Here is a 13,348-nt window from a genome sequence, read left to right on the forward strand (position 1 = left end):
TTTAGAATTATTTTAAAAACTTTTTATTTTTATTTTATTTTTTTTTTATAAAGGAATATCTGTTTTATCTTCTAATATATAAAAATAAATTTTTGTTTGTTCCTATTTTATGCGCTGCCATACTGTTCATCCGATTGTCTAGGGATTTTTGCTAAATGTTCTGGATTTTTTAAATTTATTTATTGACAACTGTACATAAATAAATCAAGTAAATTTGAGGAAATCATAATCGTATGGTACAAGCATGTAGAGAAACTACCCAATGGTTGTACACTAAAAACATTTTTACAATATAAGGTCTCGTGGCCATCTTCTTTTCAGACGCCTCGGAGGATTGTCCGGAATAAAAGAGGAAGCAAGATTAGAAACTAATGGGTTTGAGTGGTTAAGAAGTTTGTAATGGAAGGATTGATATCTGGTTCGGGCTAGATCAGTTACAAATGGAACATTAAGGTCCTTATTCAGGATTTTCGGGAAGAATATAGGATGACTTGATTTTTTCTTTAAAAAAAATAAAGTAATTTTGGTGCATACCTCAAAAAGTATAATTTTTTTTCATCGTTATTATATCCCAATCGATTCGTCTCTATCTGAATAATAAGAAAAAATATCACTGATTCAATTAAATGATTTTTTATTCACTAAAAATTAAAATAAAACCATAATGAGGATTTCAGTAAAGTATTAATTTCCCATTCGGAGCTCATCATCTTTAAAACTACCAACAACACTAGAAAACGTAAAAGGGCATCACTTAAGGTAGATAAAAATTCCTAAAATATGAACCCTACTGCCCTGTTTACGCTTCCGAGATACTTTTTTTTTAAAAAAACATTTCATGAAATATATACTAAAAAATGAGTAGTTAATTTGTGAATTTATTGTGGAAAATATTTATCTTAGGAAACATGCGACGCACAGAAGTCTATTAGCACTCATATTAAAGCTAGTTTAATGTGCTATAAAATAGTTGATGACAATCTCCACTGTAGCTATTTACATATGAATATAAATTGTATATTTGAAATTTTGTCCGAACAACTGGAAATAAATTTATTATCATGAAAGCTGCAACTCCTACGAAGATAAACGCCATAAACTACTTCATAGCCCATTAAACTAGCCTTAATATGAATGCTAATAGACATCTGTACATGGTTACTGAGATATAGACTTCCCACAATAAATTCATTAACTATTGATTTTTCAAAATTATAGGCTGTGGTACAGTTGATGTTTAAAATTGTGTTAGTTTTTTGACATTTTCGGTGATTTAGTCTCTTTCTTAAATTGAAATTAGTTACAAAAAGAGAAAAACAAAAACAGTAATTTGAAAAAAATGTTTATATAATAATATGTTAAACCAAAACCAAACCTGAAAGTATATTTTTTTAAATTGCCTTCTCCCGAACCCGATATTATTCCTTCCATAATAAACTCCCTAACTACCCAAACCCACTAGTTTCTAACCTTGCTTCCTCTTCCATTCCTGGCTATCCTCCGAGGCGCTTGAAAAGAAGATGGCCTCGTGACCTTATATTGTAAACTGTTTTTAGAGTTCTACTACTGGGTAGTTTCTCTACATCCTGTATCATATCATTATGTAATTATGATCAAATTTACTTATTCGATTTTTTATACAGTTGTAAATATCAATAAATAAATTTAAAAAAAAAAATTACCTTCTAATAAATATCCTTAAAAGTTCGATGTAATTTCTCCATGTAGAAGATAATTATTTTGACATATTTATTAAAAAAAATTTGTAATTTATTTACCAATATAATAATTATTTAATTAAACAATTTAAGATGTCATTTATAATTTATGAATCATCAAAACAGATGTTTATGTCCCTTTTGATAAACATAACTTTACCTAAAAAAAAAAATAAATTGTTTTTAATGATGGTTACAAAATCAATGGAGACTGGTAGCGTTCAACTAAGTAAATTTTGATGGGCTGTCTTGATCTCAAAATTAAGGAAATCTATTTAAGGTTAGAGATAATAAAAATTATAAGATACATTGCATTATTCACAAATTCATCAGCTTAAAAAATGAAATCGATTAAATAAATGTAGGCAAACTTTTATAATAATATATATTTGATATAACATATCAAATGATTGCAGCATAAAGGAATAAAGGAAGCTAAGTTAAATTTTAAATAGTTATGGGTTTCATTATCGGCATTTGCCTGCTTACAGACAGGCATGAAGAACGGCGTTCCATTTAGACATCTACTGGGAGAGTCAACCCTAGGGGCTGGTATCCTGCACAAACACCTGGTTATTTATTTCTGGCTATAAAGATAAGTGAAGGAACGATAAAGATATCAGGAGCGTTCGAAGAGAAGCCGATGGATGGAAACGGTCCACGCCCCAAAAAGAGATGTAGCCAATGTAAGGCTAAAAAGAAAGTAGAAGGGAGGAAGGAACGTTTTTGCGAGGAGAAAGAAAAGACACAGTCGGAGGAAGACTCAAAGAAGGACAGAGGAGCGAGGCAAGCACACTCTAAGGAAGAGAGAGGAGGTGGTGCAACGAAAAGAACTAGACAAGAGCCCAAGAGTGGAAAAAAGGCAGTTATTTCACCCCCATTTTTGATTACTTTAATGAGAACAACGTATTACTAGTCAAAACTGATGAGTCTGCCAAGTATAGGTAGGAAGATTAAAAAATGGTGACTGTTTCTAAACTTTAAAAAACTATTGATTTTTCATTCGGAGCTCTATTTCTTAAACATTACCAACAACACTAGAAAATCTAAGAAAAATTTGTAAATTTGAAAAGAGTAAATTTGCTGAAATATTAGCCCTAAAAGAGCTATTTACGTCCAATAGTTCTCGAGATATAGCCTTTTAAAGAGCAAAATTTCTTAAAAATCCACAGAAAGAACGAACCGAGTTCTTAGTACGAGAAGCCAAAACTAATAGTACAAGAGACCAAAAGGAGAAAAAAGTCCCCTATTTCACACCAATTTTCGATTACTTAATTCAAAACTAGGTATAATTACTAATAATAAAAAATGGCTGTTAAAATTAATCTGTTTTTTATTCGGAGTTCTATATCTTTATAACTACCAACCACAATAGAAATTCTAAAAGAGCATCATTTAAAGTAGAGTAAATTTACTAAAATGTAAGCCCTGATAGAACTATTTACGTCCAATAGTTCTCGAGATATAGCCTTGTAAAAAGCAACATATCATAAAAATGTACTAAAATATAAGTAGTTAGTTAATTTATTTTGAGAAATCTATATCTCTGGAACTATGTGACATACACATGTCTATTAGCACTCAAATTAAAGCTAGTTTAATAGACTATAAAGAGGTTTATGACCTTTACCTTCGTAGGAATAGTAGTTTTCATGATATTTGCTAAAATAAATTGATTTATAGTTGTGCAGACAATAAAATTGATTTATGAAAAACTTTATTTCAGAAACGATTGGACGTACTGATGTCTGCCAGTGCCCAAATTAAAGCTAGTTAAATTTACTACAAAATAGTTAATTATGTTTATCTTTGTAGAAGTAGTAAATAAATTGATTTATAGTTGTTCTGACCAATTTTCATCTGACAAATTCATATTGATGTGTGAATACCATAAAAACTACTACCCCTACGAAGATAAGTGTCATAAACTACTTTATAGTAAGTTAAATTTCCTTTATTTTGAGTGTTGGCAGACATATATGCGTCTTATGAATCTAAAGATACATTTTTCAAAAATCAAACATTTTATATGAACAACTAGAAACTAACATTTTGTGAGTTTATTTTGTCAAATATCATAAAAGCTACTACTCCTACAAAGATAGAAGTTATAAAATATTTTGTAGTAAATTTAACTAGCTTTAATTTGAGCGCTAGCAGACATCAGTACGTCCAATGGTTTCTGAAATAAAGTTTTATTGTCTGCACAACTATAAATCAATTTATTTTAGCAAATATCATGAAAACTACTATTACTAAGAAGGTAAAGTTTATAACTATAAATAAAGGTCATGATGTTTATCTTTGTAGGAGTAGTAGTTTTTATGATATTTGACAAAATAAACTCGCAAAATGTTAATTTCTAGTTGTTCGAATAAAATGTTGGAATTTTGAAAAAATATATCTCTAGATCCATAAGACGCTCATATGTCTGCCAACACTCAAAATATAGGAAATTTAACTTACTATTAAGTAGTTTATGACACTTATCTTTGTAGGGGTAGTAGTTTTTATGATATTCGCATATGAATATAAATTTGGCAATTAAAAATTTGTCCGAACAACTATAAATCAATTTATTTTAGCAACTATCATGAAAACTATTACTCCTACGAAGATAAACATTATAAACCTCTTTATAGCATATTAAACTAGCTTTAATCTTAGTGCTAATAGACATCTGTACTTCAAATGGTTTTTGAGATATGAATTTTTAAAATAAATTCACTAACTACCGATCTTTCAGTACGTTGCTTTTTAAAAAGCTATATCTCCAGAAGTATTTAACATAAATAACTCTTTTAGGGCTCATATTTTAGCAAATTTACTCTTCTTTAAATGATGTCCTATTAGATTTTCTATTGTTATTCTTACTTTTTAAGATATAGACCTTCGAATGAAAAAAAAAAATTTTTATCGCTTTGAAACAGTGATACTTGGCAGACTCATCAATTTTGCCTAGTAATTATACATAGTTGTATAAAATTGGGGTGAGATAACTGACTTTTTCTCCTCTTGAGCTCTTGACTATCAGTCATAAGGTCAACTATGTTCTTCCAATATTTTTTGTTTTCTTTTTACCGCACCTCCGACCATCTCAGGTTTTGTTTAATAATTCGTATTAAATCATCGGTTTCCTTGATGGTGTTCAATATTACAAGATACAGAGAATATTATCGCCTCTCCTCTTTTAATTTCTTGGAGTATTGAATCCTGAAGGATGGAATAAACAAAGAGACGAAGAGTGGTGGGCTGCTACAGGTGGCGCTCCTCGCGGCTGCGGGAGGTATGTCAAACATCCGTTAAAGTTGCCCGGCAGGTTTAGTTCACGTTGTTTGTCTCGACAGTGCGTTTCGTTCTCTAGCGAGTTCTAGCGCTTCGTACGAGTGTTCTCTATATTTATATATTATCAGTGTTTGTGTGTTCTTTGTCATATCAAGGATTAATTCAACTAGAGGACTAGAGGATACGGAAAGGTATTTAGGAATTATTAATTTCTGGATCGATTCCATTGTTTAAAGATTAATGTATATCTGAGTCTGAAATTCAGTTAATTTTTTTTTATAAATGAATGTTTTTTTCTTTCTTATCTGATAGACAGTTTAGGGTCTGTTTCAATAAAAATAAAATGATAGGCAATAGACTTCGATTTGTTTTAAGTTTATTTCAATATAACATTTTTATTTTATATGTAGATATGAAGATATGTCCAATTCATCTTTAAAATGTAACAATAACTATTATTAATATGTATGGAGTAGATAAGTCCGATTCATTCCTTTATATATATATATATATATATATTTTTATTTTTTTACAGCACTTTAAAACTTCAAATTATATATAAAAAAGTTATAATTTACTTTACAAATTCAATCTCTTAAATGTAAGCCCTTTTTATAAATTACGAAAACAAATGGTTTCTACTCAAAATATCTTGTTGATATCTTAATGTTTATTTTTTTCTTAATAAATTGATATATTTAGGTATAAATTTTATAATATGTGTTTATAACTTAAAGCATTATTTTTGCTTTTAATGCCAAAGTCATAGCCCAACATTTATGATCTTTAAATTTATTTCAGCGTTCTTTTCATTTCAGTATTTATTTAGATAGTATTTTACGAAAATTGATGAATGATTTTAGTTTAAAATAACTTCTTCAATACTTTTACACATTGTTAATCATACTCAAAGCACTTAATGCGTTTCGTGTTAGTGTCATTTTATGCAAATCGTTTAATTGACGATTTATGTTAATGTTTAAAGAATAATTTAAATGTTCGTTGCACTCTAAACGTGTATATATTATTTGAATCGGCTTTGTATGTTTACTGCCCGAACTGTTGGTTTGAGATGTGTCACTTGTGGACCTCGTGGGAATGGGGCAGGTGTTTGATAGCAAGGCAGGAACTGAATCAGCGAATCGTTATTCTTTGTCTTTGCTCTGTCGGCTTATAGAAAGTGTTATTTCTTCTTATTAAACATTTAAATTATTTATTTATTATTCTGTTTTTGCACACGTTATTTATTTTTATAGAGTCCAACCCTGTTTATCCGGAAAAATATGGCCAGCGCTCCGGATTAGACATGGAATGTTGGATTAATATAAATACTTATAACATGTTTTTAAACTGATATGGAAGAAATTGTTTGATAGAGATAAATGTATAATTTACTAGACATATTAATCACTTATCAGTTAGTTTATGAAGTAAAACAACGACAAAATTTAACATAGTTGAATAATAATAAACAAAAACATTTAAAAAAAAAATAGTATTAAACTTTATCAAAGACTTAAACGAACCAAGTTCTTAGTACGAGAAGCCAAAACTAATAGTACAAGAGACCAAAAGGAGAAAAAAGTCACCTATTACACCCCAATTTTTTATTACTTAATTGAAAACTAGGTATAATTATTAATAATAAAAAATGGCGGCTGTTTCTAAACCTTAAAAAACTATTGATTTTTCATTCTGAGCTGTATATCTTAAAAACTACCAACAACAAAAGAAATTCTAAGAGAGCATCATTTAAAGTAGAGTAAATTTACTAAAATGTAAGCCTTGTTAGAACTATTTATGTCCAATAGTTTTCGAGATATAGCCTTGTAAAAAGCAACATTTCATAAAAATGTACTAAAATATCAGTAGTTAGTTAATTTATTTTGAGAAATCTATATCCCAGGAACTTTGTGGCGTACAGATGTCTATTAGAAATCAAATTAAAACTAGATTAATGTACTATAAAGTAGTTTATGACTTTTACCTTCGTAGGAATAGTAGTTTTCATGATATTTGCTAAAATAAATTGATTTGTAGTTGTTCGGATAACAGGTTTGATTTATGAAAAACTTTATTTCAGAAACCATTGGACGTACAGATGTCTGTCTGCACTCAAATTAAAGCTAGTTAAATTGTCTATACAATGTTTATCTTTCTAGCACTATTAGTTTTTATGACATTTGACAAAATATAAAATGGTAGATTTTTGAAAAAATATATCTCTAGATCCATAAGACGCACATATGTCTACCAACACTCATAGTAAAGGAAATTTAACTTAGTATATAGTAGTTTATGACACTTATCTTGGTGGGGGTAGTTGTTTTTATGATATTCACATATGATTATAAATTTGGCAAATGAAATTTTGTCCGGACAACTATAAATCTATTTATTTTAGCTAAATAACCATTTAGTATTTTATAGCCTAATTAACTAGTTTTAATTTGATTGCTAATAGACATCTGTACGTGAAATGATTTTTGAGGTATAGATTTTGCAAAATAATTTCACTATCTACTGACTTTTCAGTACGTTCCATACAACATTTTTATGAAACGTTGCTTTTTAAAAAGCTATATCTCGAGTACTATTGGACTTAAATAGATCTATTAGGGCTTACATTTTAGCAAATTTACTCTACTTTAAATGATGCTCTCTTCGATTTTCTATTGTTGTTGGTAGTGTTAAAGATATAGAGCTCCAAATAAAAAAATTATTATTTTTAAGGTTTTGAAACAGCCGCCACTTTCTTTATTGCCCCTACCTATACTTGGCAGACTCATCAATTATGACTAGTAATTATACATAGTTTTCAATTAAGTAATAAAAAATTGGGGTGAAATGGCTACTTTTTCTCTTCCTGGACTCTTGTACTATAAGAAGGGCTTCCTGCCGTTGCAATTAATATAAAAAAAATCTTAACATGTTTAATTTATTAATAATATAAACTCTTAGATTAAAAACATTGTAATGCATTTCTGTTAGTAATCTAGTATATACAAATCGATATTGTTTGTTAGTACTTAATACATTGTCATAACGTTCATCAGGTTTTTGCTAAATGTTCATCATTTTCTCGGAAACATTTTTGGCTGCCACGATTTTTTCGGTAAAAATGTTAACAACAAAATTTAGTGTTTTTGTCTCGTAGCTCAAAAATTAAACATTTAAAAAAAAATAAAATTTAGGTTAACAAATATTGGTTCGTTTTATAATTGTATCTTTTGCCAATTAATGTTTATTTTCCTTGTTAAGGTGTTCCATACTGTATGCTTTGTTTTTCTTTTGTTAAATTATAATTATTATGTTAGAGGAGATGAAAGGTCAGCCAGTGCCGAATGAAAGAAAAACAAACTTTAACGATGTTGTTTTAGTTCAAAATAATTTTAGTTTGCTTCAATTCATTTGGCTCATATTTCCCTATCCTTTATTCCAAGAATCCATAAAAGTATAATTAATTATTAAACTCGAGATATGAAAATATTGTAAATAATGTAGTTATAAAACAATTTCAAACTATAAGTGTATTGAAGACACGATTTCAAAATGGAAATTGTAAAAATGAACATGGGATAATTGTCCCGAAACGTTGCTCAAGCAATATATTTTTGGGAGTTGCTGTTTTTTTTTTCACTTCAAAAACTTTAAAAAAATATATATAATCAAAAAAGAAATCCAGGAAATATTTTAAAAAAAAATTAGTAGACGCTTTGAAAAAAAGCCAGTCAGTTGCAGACAAGTAAAGTTAATACAATGTACTTCGTAGAACTTGTATTTTCTGATCAAGTAATGAGACATGCATGTTAGTTAACTTAAGAACAAATACGTGTACCTGTAATACTTAATTTTGTACATTTTCTCTATTGTCTCATTTTTATAAAATTCTATTTATAAAATTATATTAATATTTCTAAGGCTATACTTTATTTATTTATTAATAATTATTTATATTTGTTTGTTTGTGTTAATTGCTTGATTCTTTTAGAGAGTTTCCTTTCTTTTGTTCTTTTTCTTTTTAAATCTTTCAATTTCGATCGCCAATCCTTGAAGTTGGAATGGATTGCCGGTGAAACAGTAAGATACCTAAGATACCTAAGAATCCATCTAGATCGCCGCCTTACCTGTAATCACCATATCAACATCAAACTAACTCAAACTTATGCAAGATTAGCAATGCTATATCCTATCCTAAACAACGAATCTAAATTAAAACCAGAAACTACTGTTCTTATATTTAAAACAATTCTCAGGCGACTGCTGATGCACGGTTGTGAAGTCTGGGGAGCGGCATCCTTCACGAAAAGGAAAAAATTACTATCTTTTCAAAATAAAGTCCTAAGAATCGCAGTTAATGCTCCTTGGTTCATAAGAAATAGCCAATTGCACCGGGAATTACAGATGGAGTCAATAGAGGATTACATGAAAAAACGATTCATGAAGTTCCACTCCCAGTTGCCGACAGTTAAAGGAGCAGTGACCTACAACCTGGGAAACCCAACCTCAACCCGAAGACTGAAGCCCAGGTTGCTGCTGAACATCCTGATATAAATCCTGTAGTTATCAATTCTATTATTGACATAACTTCTATTTTATTTATTTTCTCTTCGTCATTTTTATAAATTAACTTGTTTTTTTTTCCCATCAGAGGGTAATTATTCGTTTTGTTAAGTTTACGAATGTTGTTATTGTTATTAACTTTACTTTTCTCTTTTATCAAGAATTATTAGCTTTATATTTTTATTTTATCATATTTTTTTAAATTTCAACGTTGCATCTAGTTAGGGATGTCTTTTATAAGAGACTATACTGTCATTACATTATTATTATTGTCATTCATTGCTTTATTAGTTTTAAAAATATCCTAAACAATCACTAACTCAAACTACGTAATAGCAGACTCTCAACCACTTTATATGTTATATAACTTTAACGTGATAAAAGAAGAAATTTAACATGTTAAACAAAAGATCATGAATACCCCTAATATTGATGAATGACATTTAGCATGTTATTTGATAACTTAAAACTTAAGAATCTATTCGTTGATGGATCCCACTCCTTCAAAGTCCTAAATCGGCTTAAAGATTGGGTCTTAAATAAATAATGGCGGGCTTGTTAAAAAGGAGGTGGATAAGTTATGGCCTACTTGATCATAAATTGTGAATTCTGAGTGGGAAGGTCGAGATTTATTTCTTGGGTAATATATTTTGATTTGTATTTAAATATATTTTCCTCAATGAAGTGGGTGCAGATCCTTCATTGGGTTCGCCTATGTTCATCGGTTGCTTGAGGAGTAGGATGTTAGTTAGTCAGGTGAGAATTTTATTGTTTTATTTTTTGTTCTTTGCCTGCATTTTTTTTTTTGGTTTGGAGAGGTCTCAAAAGTGAGCCACCCCTATGGTCTAGGAATCCCAATGGTGGTCAAATATTTAGGCAGTTTGCTTATCAGACCTAGGCAGGGAAGAGCGAGGGCAAGCGTATCGCTCTAGGCGGTACACATTTTGAAGCCTCCAGAACCTCTTTTCTGCTGAAGGAGTTTCGATCATTTTAAAACTAGATATTTACAATCGAGATCCCTGGCTACTTGGAGCCTAGAACGAAAATTAACCCACATACTAAATGATCATTTTTCAAATACAGCTTTTATATAATTTGATATAAGAAAACTGAAAACAAATGTAATTTACATCTAATAACAATAATAAATAAGTAAATATGTGGAATATTTTATTTACACTTGAAAATCTTGGGAAGGAACCACCCATTGGTGGTACTTCAAGCATTAATTTAAATTAGAAGGTCCCGTGACCATCTTCTTTTCAGACGCCTCGGAGGGTTATCAGTGATTGTTAAGAATGAGAGGTTGAAAACTAATGGGTTAGGATGGGTAAAGAGTTTGGAATGAAAATACGCATATCTGTTTTTGGGACAAATCTGCAACGATGAGCTTATTTGTAACGTAATAAGGAGCATTTTAAAAAACCGTGCCCGTGTAGGCCTTGGTGCTTCGCGCCGAGGCGACATATTTCCGTGACAACGTATACTCTATGCTAATATTACATAAATATAAATTAAAATCAATCCAATGTTATATATTTGAAATAATAAACCAGTTCACATATTGAATTCAGATATTTATTTTTGCTTGGTTATACATTAATTAATTTTTATACATATGATATAATATCCATATGTTAAACGAAGTCAATTTCCGTTACGGGACACTTTTTCTAACATGGCATCCCGCAAAATGATTTATAAGAAGTTGTCACGTCAAAAGAGAATTTTACGTAGGATTTTGGATTGGATGCGGGAGGGATTTGATGGTTTGGTGGAGCCCCAGAACTCAATTCCATAAGTCCAAATTGGTCTGATTATCGTAGCGTATAATAATTTTTTGTAGTGAATGGGAAGTTTAGAGCGTTTGTCAAGTAGGTGTTGTAGCAATCGGAACCTACGAGCAGTTTCTTGTCGTTTCAGTCTTGTGTGTCGATTCCAAGTAAGTCTCTTGTCAAGATGGAGTCCTAAGTATCGAATCTGTAGATGTGTTTTTATGTAAATACGGTTGTTAATTGCAAGACATACAACAGAAACAAACAGTTAAGAAAAAAATTTGTTTTTTCAAAGGACGCATATAAATATATATATATATATAAGTTTCTTAATTTTTAGGTTTCATTCGCCTTTCCGTGCTGAAATGTACAACGTACATGGGCGAACTGAGTGAAAAAAAATTATTTATTCAATAATAAATTTTTTTCCAAGTAAATACTAATTATAATTACAAATAAAGTAGTGCGACAATTATATGTAAATTTATTTAAATTATGGTTTCATTCACCTTATCCGTGTTGTAATGTCACAACCTGAGTGACTATGGCTTACCTCCTCCCCATAGTTTTGATCCTAGGTACGCCATTGTACTGCATCGTCCAAATATCTTACTTAGAACTGTCTCTAACCGTCGAACATCAAACGTATCCAATCCTTTCAGTCAGAAATCCTTAGAACCATAGTTAATGCACCCTACTACGTTTACAACAGAACACTACACCATGACCTACAGATCCCTTTTGTCCTTGACCTGATACCAACCAAATTCTCAAAATTCCATATAAACCTTTCCAACCATCCTAATCCTGTGGTTCAAACCTTATCTAGTTCCACCCATCCCTACAGCCCACCTAGAAGGTTGAAACGGCAGTGGCCAAGAGACTTATTAAAATAAAAATGGACAATTGGAGTTCTGGCAATGGTCAGATTCTCCACTCAAGTTGAGTGTTAGCGGCTTTAGCGCAGTGACGCGGTGAGAGGGATATGCTGGGTTCTGCTCTACCCCTCACCCGTGGGGGATAAAGTGGGCTCAGGGATCCTCAGGTTGATTGTGTAAATATTGTATATATTATTTTATCATTATGTTATTTTATTTATTTATTTTTCATACAGATAGTTTGATTAAGTTCATCTTGTTTATTCTTTTGTTTGTATATATTTTCAGAGTTTTTTTTTAATTTTAGTATGTATGAGATCATTCATCACTATTACCTATTGCCCACAACTGTGTGGCAGATTGTAATATCTATCAATAAATAAATCTATCTATTTAAAAAAAAAAAAAAGAACTGTCTCTATTTCGTGTCAGATAAACGCAGATTCAAGCTTTTATTTAAACATTTCAAACTTTAATATCACTTAAAATATATTAGTGGGTGGTATAGGGCTTCAAATTGAACTTTTCCTTCATCGATGTAACATTTTAGAAGGAACACTCTTTAAAAAACAGAAGGAAGATGCTCAAGCCCACCCTTGGATATCCGTTGGACGAGTCCATAACAATGAACACTTTACATCTTGCAACCACCCGCGGCAAACAGCTCTGTTTTTTTCCTTGCTCAGTTCGAGTTCTCTTTCCCCAGTTCATTTCTTTTTATTCTTTCCTTATGTGTTCTTTTGCAGTTATTTATTATTTCCTTCTACACCTTATGTTGTAAATTCAATTCGTTCTTTTACTATGTCTGTCTTATTTAAAATTTGCTCCGAATTATTCGTAATATTAAAAAAAAAAAATTCAAAACCATGGTTTGACTTAAGCCGGTAAAATACCAGTGCATGGGTACACTAATGACCTGGGCCTTGTTTCATAATAAAGTACAAACTAATACTATTAGTCTAGTCGATTTAACTTAATACAATTAAACTGACTTGTACAATAGTGACTTGTACTTTTGTAATTTTTCTTGAATTGATAGATATTACAATCTGCCACACAGTTGTAGGCAATAGGTAATAGTGATGAATGATCTCATACATACTAAAATAAAAAAAATAATAATAAAAAA

At 30.2% G+C, this 13,348-nt stretch overlaps 1 protein-coding gene across 11 annotated transcripts in view; it reads left to right on the forward strand.

Moving 5' to 3' along the window:
- The first annotated feature begins 5,054 nt into the window (after positions 1 to 5,054).
- The window catches only part of PDZ-GEF (PDZ domain-containing guanine nucleotide exchange factor), a 621,085-nt gene continuing 612,791 nt past the window's right edge, over positions 5,055 to 13,348 (forward strand). For all 11 annotated transcript variants that reach the window (XM_067047349.1, XM_067047346.1, XM_067047354.1 and 8 more), the window contains exon 1: positions 5,055 to 5,194. The gene's annotated coding sequence lies outside the window, so the exon portion shown is untranslated. The remainder of the gene's footprint in view (positions 5,195 to 13,348) is intronic.

The sequence above is a fragment of the Halyomorpha halys genome, unplaced genomic scaffold (genome assembly GCF_000696795.3).
Source record: "Halyomorpha halys isolate HHAL.00 unplaced genomic scaffold, Hhal_1.1 Scaffold175.1, whole genome shotgun sequence".
NCBI lineage: Eukaryota > Metazoa > Arthropoda > Insecta > Hemiptera > Pentatomidae > Halyomorpha > Halyomorpha halys.